Raw genomic sequence first — 14,970 nt, 5'->3', positions numbered from 1 at the left:
TTCAAACTGTTCTGCTGTAAACATGCTGCTACAGAAGACAAAAAGAAAGCACCTGATTAAAGGGATGATGGTGAAGAAGTCATTCCATTGTTCGACGTCCCTCATATGCTGAAAGGAATCCGAAACAATTTATTAGAACGTGATGCCAAATTTAACTGGAAGGAGCCAGTGGAGCAGATCGCATAGTGGCGGGATATCATAACAGCGTATGAACTGGACACTGGGGACTTTGATACCCGCATGATGTGCAAACTGACAGATCAACATGTGTACCCGGAAAAAATGAAAAAGATGAAAGTCAAGCTGGCCGCACAAGTTTTTTCCCAAAGAGTTTCATCTACAATGCGGGGATTAATTAAGTTTGGTGAGTAAAAACAATAACTAATGACATTTTCCACAGGAAAATGTTTGCCTTCATCAGCACTGGGTACTTGTGATTTTCTACTTTTTTTTTGACAAACTCTTTGACAGTTTGTACGGTTCTCTTATAAAACCGGGCAATGGAAAGTACCTTCGATGTGCTGTCACGAAAACTTCTCCGCACTTAAAGTTTTGGGATGAGGCGATTCATGTATTGGATACCATCAGGTTTTTTTCTTCAAAAAACAAAGAATTTGTTCCACCATCAGTAAAGAACTGGATAACCACAACCCATTTTGGGCCACACTCTCTACTATTAAGACAAATTTCTCTTGAAGTAGGTTTATGTAAAACGCGGATACTGAATATCCTCAGGAAGTACAAATATCATCCCTACAAGACACAGTGTCATCAACAGATTTTTGCTATTGATGAAGAAAGTAAGAAAGTAATCTGTTATGAAATGCAGGAGCGTGCTAATGATCGTCGCTTTCTGTCAACAATTTGCTTCACAGACGAATCTACTTTTACACTAAATAACGAACCAAATGTTCAAAATACGCAATATTGGGCTCAAGAAAACCTTCGAGTAAATATTCCTACTAGAACTCAGTATCCTCAAAAAGTTCATATCTGGCCTGGGATTTTTAATAACAATATTATTGGTCCATTTGAAATAAAAGGAAATTAAAAGAAAATTGTAAACATCCCTAATGGTATTGGTTAAGTTTGTAGAAATTAAAGCAATAAAGTATTTAATAAAGAGTTACTATTCTGAATATTATTTCGACAGAAGATGGTGAGCCCCACCCAAAAGTTAGAATCCTGTCCAAATTTTGCTAGAAACTCCTTTAGCAATTGTACCTGATGTAAGGCCAGCAACACCTCCTTCGCAGTTGTTATCTCCAGGCAGCACACAAACGGCTTTAAGCTTGTCAAGCAGAACACCCCGAAAAGATCAGTTACGTCAAACTGTGAAACAATTAAGAAACGAAATTTATCAAATGTGAAAGATGAACCAGACATTGAAAGAAGAACTCGATAAAAGCAAACAAGATGCGGTTAACAACATTTCTCTTGAACAGTATATGTCGTTGACATATAAGTTTTGTCCAACACAGGAACTGGCAAATTTTATAAATACCCAGATATCGCAGGTGCAAAAAAAAAAGCAAAAGGTCGCAGATATTCATTGGAATTTAAAAATGAATGTCTTGCGATGTACTTTAGAGGTCCAAAACTGTACAAAAAAAAATTAAGAGTGCAATTTTGCTTGCCATCACTAGGGATAGGGATTTTAGGTAAATACCTATTTGCACAGACACTAATTGTGCTTGTGTTTTGTTGTCTCAAAAATGCCAAAAATTAATGTGGAGTGGTTTAATCAAGCAAGTAAACATATTTTTGCTTTTGATAATATTAATAATCAATCAGATAAGATGTTTTGTCGAGCCTGCAGTAAAACTGTAAGATCTTAAATCTTTAGTAGATTGTGCCCGAAGTTTAATTTTTCAAATGCTTTTAGATTTTATGTCCTAAAAAGTCTCATTTGGTACAATATGAAAAAACTAGTTTACACCAAGTGAGGCTAAAATCAAAGAGCATGCAAATGTTAATTTCAGAACCCTGAAATACAGCTGAAAAGAATACCTTTGCATTAGATTTATGTTCAGCATTGGTGGCAGCAAATATTCCTTGGGCCAAATTGGACTGCCCACAATTTAAGGGTTTTTTAGAAAAGTATTGTGATAAACACATTCCTGATAGAACCACACTCAGCAAAACGTACCTCCCAAAATGTTATGCCAATGTAAGTATGATAATACCTAGTCAAGTTTACAAACATTTAATATTTCAATAATTTATAGTGCATTGAAAATAACGGGTGACTATTAAAATTTTCACTTGGAGTTGGCTTTGAACGAGTTTTTATTTTTTCTGTTACTTTAGACACACGCAAGAACGAACGACAAATGTCAGTCAGTACAATTGAAACATAACCAAATTAAGAGAAAAAACATTTATTGAAATGTCAAACTTATCAGTGTCTAAGGTGCAACGGAAAACAAAGAATGATCCATGGCCAACCCTAAGTGAAAATTTTAATAGTCACCAAGAGAAGATATTGGAAGCAGTGTAGACGAAACCACTGATGCATGTGGTCGTTCTATTGCCAATCTAATTGTTGGCAAACTTTCATCAGAGTATGCAAGTACTCCCCATCTACTGGATTGTAAAGTTCTTGAGAAGACGAATCATGCCACTGTTGCACGTTTCGTTAATGACTCCCTCTGTAAGGCTTATTTTCTAATATTTCCATGCTTTTTAAAAAGTAATACCCAATTTTCAGTGTTACTATGACCATCTGGCACACAATACTCAAAAGTTAGGGTTTTATATTCAGATGCAGCTTCTTATATGTTAAAGTGTGCTACAAGTCTCTTAGTATTTTATCCAAAAATGTTACACTTCACATGGTTGGCAAATGCTTTGCATCGTGTTTGTGAAGTGATACGTGAGGAATATATTAATGTAAATGCGTTAATATCGAATACAAGGAAAATATTTTTAAAAGCACCAATAAGAGTTGAATGCTACAAGGAGCTCTTACCAAACGTACCTTTGCCTCCAGAACCCATTATTACCCGTTGGGGTACCTGGTTACAAACAGCGGTTTTTTATTGTGAACATTTTGATTCAATTAAACAGGTACATCCATATCTGCATTGAAAATCTAAAATGTTATTTTAACTCAAAATGTTTAGGTTGTAATGGACTTTAATTCTACTAATTCTGCCTGCATTGAGAAGTCACAAGAACAACACAACAAGAATTCATTTTAAATGCATTATCGAATAGTATGATTATAGTATATTTCAAACCAAGGTAAGAAAGCGCTTTCTTGCAGACCGCAGGCAAAGATTATAAACCGAGCCGTAGGCGAGGTTTGTATGTGCCTAAGGTCTGCAAGGGCACTTTCTTAACAAGGTTTGAATACTATTTTTTTCCCTACCGGCACAACTTCGTTGAAAAAAGTTAAAAAAAGATGGTTATATTCCTGATTAAAACGCAAATTTTGAGAATTGAATAGTAGGCTGGGTTATTTGTTTAATTAACTTGTCATCACATTTGAAGATTTGACGTTTGTTCGAAAATTTGATATAAACAGGGTAAAGTAATCTACCTACCTAGCTTATCTGTTTATTTTCCAGATTATATGGTTGATCTACCAACTTGCTTTATTGAATTGGCTTTCATTTATCAATAATTTTATTTCACTTTTGACACTTTTGACATTTGTATTTTGGTACAGTTTTACCATAAACATTTCATGATTCACTTTCTTACCTTAGCGAGAAAGTTGAGTTTTCTCACCTCAAATGAGGTATCCACAGCCTACATTTCTAACCGGTACACAGTTGGACCAATGACTATAAAACGTGGACAAAATGCAAAATTTTAGTGTCTTAGTTTTCGGCTTAAATCATGAATAATGCGTAGAGAAATGTTTCAGCTTTCTGAGAAATAAAAATAGGGTCTGACAAACCGTTAAATGGGCAAGTTACAGGTAGTCAAACTTTCGTATTTGTCGCTTTCGGTTGTATGTGCTTATGTTCTTTCGCTGCGTTATAAGTGTTGATACGACGTCTTTGGTTATTTTATTTGGTTATAACACTATGGATATAGTAAATCAAGGTTAGTACTTGTTATTATGATAGTGCTTTAGTATATATTTTGCATGCATATATGAAATTTTGCAGAATTTGCAACTGTAACGTAAAAAAATTAAAACGGTAAAATTGTAGTTGGGCTACAAAATTTTCCCAGCAACGCCCAGTTGAAAGTCTTTGTGTAAAATACTTGTTAGACTATCCTTATTATTGTCTAAAAAAATTGGCTGCTACTAGTTGCTACTTTAAAAGTTCTTACCACAAATGTTCAGACGTGACGTAGCATATCACACTGATATCGCGTCTTTTTCTTGCAATGTTATGGCAGTGCCTCAGTTTTTAATGTAAATGGCCGACCATCAAATTGATTATTTTTATTCAACAGGGGTTTCTCTTCGAAAATCTAGAAGAGACATTTTTCATATATGGCTTGAGAAGAAAGGTCAGAACAATAACATAAAGCGACAACATGTAATAGACAGCATTACTAGTAATTTGAAGGATAATGTTGCTCATGAAATAAAGAAGGATATTAGTCGGTGCTGCAGTGAAATTGCAAAACGGTGGCAAAATTGCTGCAGAATAGAAAAAAGCAAATTTTTGGCAAAGAATTCCGACTGGCTTGATCAACGTCTGCTGGAATTACCATCCAAAACTGAATCAACACAATTAGCGGATGAACGCGACCTACCATCAACAAGTAGTGGTCGACCTGCTGGTGTATTTCATGAATGTGAAGAGCGATCAAAACGGCGGAAAACAAGGGACCTTCGTGACCATTACAGTGCTGATGAACTGGCATATGCAGCTCAAATGAGCCTGCGATCTGCTGGACACAAAGATGCTGCTAAATTACTTTATGAAGCAGTCGAGACCACACCAACCAGACCTTCAAGAATGAGAGAAGCATGGACCAAAAGTAACGAAGATCAAATTAAACCATACACATCGGACGAAGCATTGACCTTATTCATAGATACCAGATTGACAAAAAGTCAGTACGTCAAAATTAGAGTTCAAGCGAAGGCAAGAAAAGCGGATATATATCCCAGTTATCATAAAATTCAAGCTGCGAAAAAGGCTTGCTACCCACTTGACGAAACGATTACCATAACTGAAGGTTTAAGGGAAGTGCAATTACAAGCTCTTTTAGACTTAAGCTCGATTTATAGATTGACGTCCGTACGTACGACGCAACCGCTTACGCTGCCGCCGGGACATGAACCAGCGGAAACGAATTGGACCGTTTATAAATCGACGTATACGTTTTCCGTAAACGTCGTCCCGTAAGCGTACGCGAGAAAGTTGGTCATGTTTCAACTTTGGCGTCAACGTCTTGCGTCAGGAGTTCAATTCGACCAATCACAAAACAGAAAATTTTACCCGCTAAATACTCGTAACACGTGATGAAAAAGCCACGTAATATTTACTATTATTTTATTCAGGTAATCCAGGGTTATTATAAAATATTGTAGTCCAAGTAGGCGTAAAAACTGAATGTAAAATTATGGTTGCTGCTCATCAAAACATCAAAATTATGTGAACAAGTGAGTACACACCGTTCACACGCAGAAGTTAAATAGGGTGCAAAACAACTCAATATTTTTGAATTCAATCGTTAATTAAAACAAAAATAAATGCAATCCTCATTACCGCAATCTTCAAATAAAAAATGACCGTGACAGCGACAAAAATTAACAGTTCACATGAAAGCGGCAAAAATTTCATAACTGGCCTTAGGGTAGGTAAACCAAATCGATAGACGAGAGTGGTTTTGTGATCGGTTGCCCAGATGCTGGGTTGTAAACAATGTAATAAGTATTTGCAAATTCTTTGCTTCTCACGTTCAGGTCCGACTGTTTTCACAGCCTATTTGGGGACGTGCAGAAAATCTGTTATTGGTCTGTCTAAAATGACCAAACATTCCATTTTATATTTTTATTCCCAATACATATTCGAATTCTCGGAAGCGCTGTGAAGCAAAATAACATCTGTTTGTAATGTAATTTAAAAAATGGTCCAACCGACACGTTGTGCACCGGCAAAAGAGCAAGAGTAGATAGGTGCCTCAATAAAATTTACAATGCTTTATGATTTTGGGAATCGTACATATAGCATTGCAAAATAGGAAATTCTCATTTCTTGTTTGAGTTTTGAGTCGTTTGCTTTACCTTTCAAACTGTGCAGTGGTCGTTCTTCTTGCTTTTGTTTTTGTTTTGTTATTAGTTGTTAGATTCGGTGTATTTTTAGTGTTTTCGATTTTAAGTAGTTAGGTGTTAATTAGTTATTAGTTGCATTGGAGTCTGAGAAAAAATGTTCGAGTCACGTAAGTATATGTAAGTACCTAATATTTGGATAATGTTATAACAATATGACCTGAAACTTTTAGAGATTGATGTCGCTTTGTTAATCGAGCTAATTCAGGTAGAACCAAATATCTATAATAAGGCGCATCCAATGTTTAAAGATGAAAAACATAAACAAACAACGTTTGAGAAAATAGGCAGTGTACTACATATATCCGGTAAAATGTTAACTTTATAGAAAACAATTATCTAACAGGTTATGTTATGTTAGGTGAAAACTGTCGCAGAATTTGGAAAAATTTAAGGGACCGATATGTCAGGGAGAAGAGGAAAATAGTGACACGCTCTGGTGACGGGTCATACGATAAATCCATATGGCCGTATATGAAGAGTATGAGCTTTTTAGCTCCTTATATAAAACCACGAGCGACATACACGGCTACCAAAGTTGTTTCCTGTTCTGGATCAATTGCATCAACAAGTAGTATGTATTTTAGAATTAGAACCCGTACATATCATGCGTTCTGAGTTGGCGTTGAAAAAAGTGAATCATTTGGAACATTTGAATTTCCCGCCTTTTGACACGAATGACATTTGTTTATGTTCAAGGGGGACATAGTGTCACCATGGTGTCATCATAGTGTTGAACATGTTTGTTTTTAGCAAATGGTGCCTTTAGATATTTGCTTCGACAATAGGATTCGTTAAGTTATTCTATTTTTAATGTAAAACAGTGCAAAGAAAGATTTTTTGTTTCTAAATTTTAGGTTAGCTGTCAATATATTCCAATTAATTTACAATTAAAAAAACACAACAATTGACGGTTTCCAACGGCTCCCCAGCCCAGGATTTTATTTGAGCGCACGATACCTACATTATTAAATCATTTTTTTATTATAGGCGCATGCAGCAGTTTTATGACAGGGGACTGTTCACAAAACAGCACAGACCCCTTGGAGGAAGTGGAAGAGGAAATATATCTTGAAGATATCAATGATGATATTACTCTATCGCCAAAGCGACGGTAAGTTTATAACAAGTTCTGCCAGCAATAGTATTTCTAAGTAAATTTTCTAGGTGCACAGGTAATACTTTGTACGAAGATTTTTCAAACAGCAGCACAATTGAATTTGTCACTCCCTCTTCCAGTGCTGTTACAAACACCCCTGCTGCTCATAAGCCATCAAAACAAAAGGATCGCAAGGTGGCCAATGATTTAATAGAAGTGGCTCGAGACATAGCATCAAAAATTAATCAACGAAATGAAAAGTCTAATACAGACAACGCTTTTGGGCAGTACGTAGCCGAAAGTTTGCAAGAGATGGGAGTGGAGCAACGCTCTGCTAAAAGGCGGGCAATTGTATTGTTACTAGAAGATATTTAAGTTAATTAAATAATTAAGACACATTTTGTATTTCATAATTTTATTTGAAAGTAAATATTTATATTCACAGTAGTACCCATTTATCTTCTTAATGCCCTTTCATTTTGCCAAGGAACAGCTCCTACGTTGGAGGAAAAATATTTACAAATAAGATCTCGGATTTGGTAACACACTCTGGTGGCAGTATTGGTTGATAGTCTTCCAACAGATGTTAGTGGTTGACTTTCAGATCTCCATTGTCCATTATTTTCGTCGTCTGTATCAACATATCCCGAAGGACAGTACAACTTACAACACCCTTCCTTTAAACAAAAATTATGTAATACTACCACTGCCTTTACCATATTATCAATGTTTGCAACATCAGCAACAATGGTTTGTTTTAAAATGCGCCATCTTGCTACCAGAATACCAAAGGTATTTTCAATCATTCTTCGTGCACGAGACAGGCGGTAATTGAAAATCCTTTTTTCCACGCTTAAATGTCGTCCTCCATAAGGACGCATTATGTATTTTTTTAGGGGAAAAGCTTCATCAGCAACAACAGCATATGGTATTTTTACATTCGTGTTTGGAATATAATTATCTTCTGGAACATTTAACGAACCAGAATCAAGCCGCTGTCCAAAAATGCTATTGCGAAAAATACCGCCATCACTCTGCGAACCATATGCACCTATGTCCACCAATTTAAATATGTAACGTGCATCACATGATGCCAGTAACACTATACTATTGGTCTTCTTATAATTGAAGAATAAGGATCCACTGTTGGCTGGTGCTTGGATATTAATATGTTTCCCATCTAAGGCTCCTATGCAGTTGGGAAAGTTCCATAACTTATAAAAGTCTTGGGAAATCTGTTGCCACTCCCGAGTGGTTGGTTCCTTCAGATAGCGAGGAGCAAGTACATCCCATATTACCTTGCACACTTCATGTACAATAGAATGTACAGTTGTTAACCCCATTTTATAGCTCCAGGCCAAACTCTGCATACTAACCCCCTGCGATAAATACCTGCAAAAACATTTATTAATAAATTTTGTGTTGGAACTGAATGGTAACCCACTGTAAAGTGATTGCTATTTTTTCTTCGGGGCAGATGCGATCCGATATGCGTCTCTTCACAAGCTTTCCTTCCAGTAGTTTACATAAGTTATCAAAAACTTCTACAGTCATCCTCGTGTATTTAAAAAACTGGTCAGGATCGTTTGCTTTCATTGGCAAAAATGTTGCACGATAGAAATCATTTTTCCAACGTGATGCATATATAGGACGCGTTTTCCACCGTCTTGTCCTTCTTATTTTTGTCCCAACAAAATGAGCTGCCCCTAATATGAGCAAACCTGTAGCTGCTAACAATAAACTTGTGTCTTGGTCCGCCATCACTAATTTTTTGACTTTTTTACTTTTGCGCAATTGCGCTTGCGTACCGAATGCGACAGGCGAATTTATAAAATGGTCTGTCGTCGACTACGGCACGTCAGCGTCAGCGGCACCGTCAACGTTTGCGTCATACGTACGGACGTCAATCTATAAATCGAACTTTAACTGTCAGAAGAATTGCTTTATCGCAAGAAGACGTGTTTGCAGCCGTGTCTCATAATATTGTGCAAGAGCTTGTGCTTGTTTCAAAGTGGGGCTGTGACGGAAGTATGGGACACAGTGAATATAAGCAAAAGTCAAGGGAAAATTTGCGTGACAGTGACATGTTTATAAGTTCGTTTGTACCGCTTCAATTATATTCAAGTTCGGCACCAAATAAAGTTATTTTGTGGCAAAATCCGCGGCCTTCTTCGGTCAGATATTGTAGGCCTATTCGCTTGCAATTTAAAAAAGAAACAACCGAAATTTCAAAACACGAAATAGATTATATTGAAAAGCAAATTAGTGATCTAAAGAAAACCCAAGTTCGTGTCGCAAACAAAACGTTTTTTGTAACACACCAAATGGCACTTACAATGTTAGATGGTAAGATTTGTAATGCCATAACTGATACAACATCTGCACAGAAATGCTATATTTGCAATGCAACTCCTACCCAAATGAACAATGTGGCGGGAGTAACCGCAAGAGAAGTCGATGAAACCGCATATCGTTTTGGTTTGTCGCCATTGTACGCTTTGATAAGGTTTTTTGAGTGTATTATTCATATTTCTTACCGTTTAGATTTTAAAAAGTGGCAAGTTAGACAACCTTAAGAGAGGGAATTATTTGCAAATAGAAAAAAGAGAGTGCAAGAAGATTTTAAAACTCAGTTAGGATTATTGGTTGACCACGTAAAGCCTGGAGGTAGTGGTACTTCAAACGATGGTAACACTGCTCGACGTTTTTTTAGGAATCTTGAAATATCAGCAAACATTACCGGTATCGACAAAGGGCTTATTAAAAACTGTTCCGTGATACTTGAAGCTATTTCTTCCGGCTTCCAATTAAATGTACAAGCTTTTAAAAATTATGCTTTGCAAACAGCCCAACTTTATGTACAGCTTTATCCGTGGTACTACATGCCTGCTTCAATGCACAAAATTCTTATTCATGGTGCAGAAATCATTATTCATGCTTTACTTCCAATGGGACAGCTTTCTGAAGAAGCACAAGAAACCAGAAATAAGGATTTGAAACTTTATAGAAGAAGTCACACAAGAAAAGTATCAGAGAAACCACGAACCAGGACTTACTCAATCTATTGCTTGTTTCATCGGATCCACTCAGAAAGCTGCCTCAAAAATTAAGGAAAAGTCTTTCTGCGGAAGTTCTACAGCTTTTATCTCCCCCAAGTGAAGAAGAGCAAAATTTAACGGCCATCATATCAGACGACATCTCGGAAGAATCTAGTGAAACACACTCCGATAGCAGTAGTGACTGAAAAATAATTTATTTTTCTATTTTTCTGTAACCACTTTTCTATATAAAACTAATTAAGAAGTCGTTAAGCAAAGCTTTTGTATAATTTAAAATCTTAAAGCAGTGTTTTTATAGCAATACAAATTCTAAATAGTTTTGTCCACATTTCATACATGGTCATTTGGCGTATTACTTCATTAAATAACCACCCTGCAATTAATTTTTTTTTATTTACTATACATAGTCTATGGCTTATTCTGAATATAGTTGAGTTAAAAAAAAACTCATAATCTTCATAACTTTACCAGAAAACCACCCCTTAGGACACACCCTCGGGTCTCAAATTTGTTTCTTTATTTTCATGGTATTAGAGATGTTTGTGAACATAGTGACTGTGAAAGAAAATTTAGTAACGTTTTTATGAACAAAAACACCCCTTAAAATCACCCCTGTCCACTTTATATTTTTTTCATTAATGTTTCCGTATTAGTTGGGCCAATTGTAACTCATTATAATTAAAATTGTACTTTTTTGTCCCGATTTTGGAAAAAACACCCCTCTAAAAACCACCCCTATCTATTTTGAATGTTTTCATTATTTTTCCCATGTTACTTACGCCTATTATATGCCATTAAAATCATAATCATAATTTTGTCCACATTTTATAGTCGTTTGGCCCACTGTGCGGTAGGGGAAAAAAGCATATTTTTATTTTATGAAACATACATTGAATCGTTTAATAGTTATTTAATAAACTAGTTTGTTAATGAAGGCGATTAATAATCGAAACTGTTTAAAGCACGAACGAGTGTAGCGAGTGAGTGGCTTTAATAGTTGAGATTATTAATCGCCCATTAACAAAAGAGTTGATTACAAAAATTTTTCGTTGACCGCAAACTTTTTTTTTTGTGACAAAATTTCAAATTGAAGCCAAATCAAAACCAATTTCATCTTTTTCGATAAAGATGAGGCTTTATAAAATACCTTCATCCTTTTTTTGTCCTCAGGGTAGGCCATTTTAAAATTTTTCAACACTTTCTGTTCACTTTTCCACAAAGAGTGTCAGAACACGTCAACTCCATTCACATTCAATTTCACATAAAAATTACGGTTGCTAAGTAAACCTAGTTACCTTTGAAAAATATGACGTGCAAATTATAACCAAAAAGGTCGGCTTTTGAAAAAGTGAATTCGTAATTGTGCAGTTATGGAGCTAGAAAATATAGAAAACCCTGCTGCACTACCTGCTGCAGTGTTGGTAAGTGCAAACAATGCATGTTCGAGGTTGTTTATACATCAAAATATCATCAAAACGTCAAAATCGCACAAATCGTTGATTAATGAAAAATAGTGTATTAATGAGGTCCATTAATACACTATATTTTAGACAAAATAATTCATTAATATTGAAATTAACAAGCGGTCAACGGAAAATGAATTTAATGCCTTGTTTCAGAGCCGTCAAATTTTAATAGGTAGAATATTTAAAGAAAGCAGAAGATTATTTTATAAATTTGCCCAAAACTTTCTAACAAAAACTGAATTAGATATCAATCCTTTTAATCCCAGAAATATATTAGAATTGGAAAAAATATATTTAGGTTCGAAGTGCAAAAAATTTTTAAGTGATTGCAATATTACCAATTCTGTTGATTTAACAAATTTTCGAAAAAATTGCCTTAAGTTTTACCAAGATGTTACAAAAGAAATACAACAACGTTTGCCTCTCACTGATACACTGTTTGAACAGATGAGATTTATAAATCCATCAGATTTATTGTGTTTGACATCTCCAGATCACGTGAATATAGGCAAATTAATAAACATGTTCAGACCTGAAGAAGTTGAAGTGGAGTTGCGAAATTTAAAATACCATTTTGATGAAAATGAAGTTCAAAAAATCAGTCAACTTAAACCTTCTGAATTTTGGAAGATAATTGCTAATGAGGAATCTTTAAATAATGATTTTTTATTTAAAAATGTAAGTCAGTTAGCACATCTTGTTATAATTTTACCTCACAGTAACGCAGAGGCTGAACGCATCTTTTCAATAATGAATGACGTGAAGTCCAAAAAGCGCAACAAATTGGGATCAGAATCTCTTAATGCTATTTGCATGTTACGCTCAAAGTTGCAAAATGATAATATGATAATTATGTTGTAACTGATAATAATCATTTAAAATTATTGCAAAGCTCCAATATTTATAAATAAACAAAGACTGAGTAAGAGACACTCTGTATTAGGTTTGGGGCGATACCTGCCAGTGCCGTTACCACGGCTGAATTTATCGAAATGATTGACAAGTTATTCGACCTTTTGAATTCATTACATACCTCACAGGCAAAAAAATTTAATAGGGCTTTTAAAGGAGAAAAATATCAAATAGACTTTCTAAGCGAATGTTATCAAGTTTTTACGACTCTTAAAGTAATCGACAAAACTGGTAACGATGTCACTAATCGTATAAAATTCCTAAATTGTTTCAAAATTACAATTAGTGGATTGCTACATTTGTGGAATTTTCAACTAGGAGACAAATATTCTTTCCTTTTAACAAGGAGAATGAATCAGGATGTTTTGGAGAACTTCTTTGGTACAATTCACCAACAAAATGGAAATTGCATTAATCCCACAGCCATTCAATTTCAGCGATCATTTAAAAAAGTCATGTGCATAAAATTATTTCATTCCAGCACTGAGAATTGTGAAGGTGATGGGGATAAAATGCTTTTACGGTTGAATGACATTAATGTTCAAGAAACTCCATCGGAAACACCTGCACCTAATAATAATAATGAAGCGATTGTTGATTTTGATTATCACACAAGTGACATTTTACAAAAAAAATTTGAACGCTACATTTGTGGATATCTAATCAGAAAATGTTTAAATGTTCATACTGTCGTCAAAATTTCATGTATTCGGATTAATTGTTAAATTTTGTATAATTTATCGACAATATTTTATGTGCTTAAGTTAATGTTTAGAATTTATATTTTTTATATCGTCAACATTTTTATGAACTTGAGTTAATGCGTGGGATTTTATTTTAACCCCGACGAAGTCAAGAGCATGCAGCTGGGGTGATGAACTATCGAACACCAGCTGGGTCGTAAATGTCATAATTATCACACTTCTGCATTTAAAACTGTTTAGTTTTAGTTTTTGGGGGCATTCTGTAACACACCGCCGAATAATAAAGAGCTGATTTTGATGTTTAACGTTTTCTTTCGTTTAAAATATAATTAATTCCCTATAATACATGCTCAGTGTGTGAAAACTATGCCCACCAAGTTAAAGATTTGGATGATACAACTTTGTTTTGTTATTTCAAAGCTTACGAGACAAGCACTTCAAATACATTTGGTAATTTAATGATGCCTCATGATAATTTCAAAGCTTCATATGATTTACCACAGTAAACTTGAAGCAGTATCTGTTCTGGGATAAGTTATTAAACACTGTATAAACGCAAGTATGTATTCATATTTCGCTACAACATCCATGCAATAATTTTCCTCTGAAATACCTTAATACATACATATATTTTAGAGTGAGGCTATTTTACACCCTACAATTTGAAGTGCCCAAACAGAAACAAATTAATAGTTTGGCAACATCGATAATTTTATCAATTTTCTGTTTTATAACTTTCATTCATTGTTAATGCACATTTTTTCAATGTAACAAGTGTTGAAATAAAAATATTCTCGCGGTTCGCTGTGAAACTCTTTCCTCTCGCTCTCAATGATTAATTTTATTATATTCAAAATAAACAAAAGCGCATTTCCACAGCCAACAGCAAGTATGTTCATATACAGGTGTCCCAGAATGAACCAGCATAATTTTAACCACGAGCTACTGGCTTCATGTAGAACTCGGAAAAAATATTTAAAAAATTCTGTCAAAAAATAAAATGACATTTAATTTTTGAGGTACAATTTTTTTAAATTGCTTTTAGCCTCTTATTCTGTAATTTTCCGTTTATAAAAGGTTTCGTTTGTAAACGTACGAGTCTCAACGAAACCTTTCAATTTCTAATTCTGTAACCCATTCGTTGAGTGCCCAACGGTTGAAAGTTCTTCAAGGTAAAAGCCGCATGTTTTTGACTAAATAGTACATCAGTAGTGAAGTTGGCGCCAAGTAAAGTGAGGTTAAATTCGTCTTCCTTTGTTATGTTTATTGTTTATTTGGGTTTTGCTGCCGTGAAGGCTGTTTCTTTTTTTCATTGAGCGCCTAAAAAGTGAAAAACTTGAAATAATAAAAGTATGGAATCTCCAGAAAAGCGAAACAGGAAAGCGAAAACGACACAACAGCAGTTTCAACTGTTTTTAAACGAACTACGGGAAAATCCTCATTTTAGGGAAAACAAATTTAATGCTGGAGAGCCGACCGCGTT

At 34.9% G+C, this 14,970-nt stretch overlaps 2 long non-coding RNA genes across 2 annotated transcripts; one reads left to right on the top strand and one right to left on the bottom strand.

Moving 5' to 3' along the window:
• The first annotated feature begins 6,861 nt into the window (after positions 1-6,861).
• On the top strand, positions 6,862-7,793 carry LOC138127148 (uncharacterized). Its single transcript, XR_011158115.1, has 2 exons — positions 6,862-7,361; positions 7,415-7,793. It is a non-coding gene; the product is annotated as an uncharacterized lncRNA (long non-coding RNA).
• Positions 7,745-9,266, bottom strand: LOC138127150 (uncharacterized). Its single transcript, XR_011158117.1, has 2 exons — positions 8,791-9,266; positions 7,745-8,738 (listed from the first exon to the last, which is right to left on the bottom strand). It is a non-coding gene; the product is annotated as an uncharacterized lncRNA (long non-coding RNA).
• Between the last annotated feature and the right edge of the window lie 5,704 nt (positions 9,267-14,970).

Source organism: Tenebrio molitor, chromosome 3 (genome assembly GCF_963966145.1).
Source record: "Tenebrio molitor chromosome 3, icTenMoli1.1, whole genome shotgun sequence".
In the NCBI taxonomy this organism is placed as follows: Eukaryota; Metazoa; Arthropoda; class Insecta; order Coleoptera; family Tenebrionidae; genus Tenebrio; species Tenebrio molitor.
The sequence above is the reverse complement of the archived record's forward strand: the minus strand, read 5'-3'. Positions and strand labels throughout refer to the sequence as shown.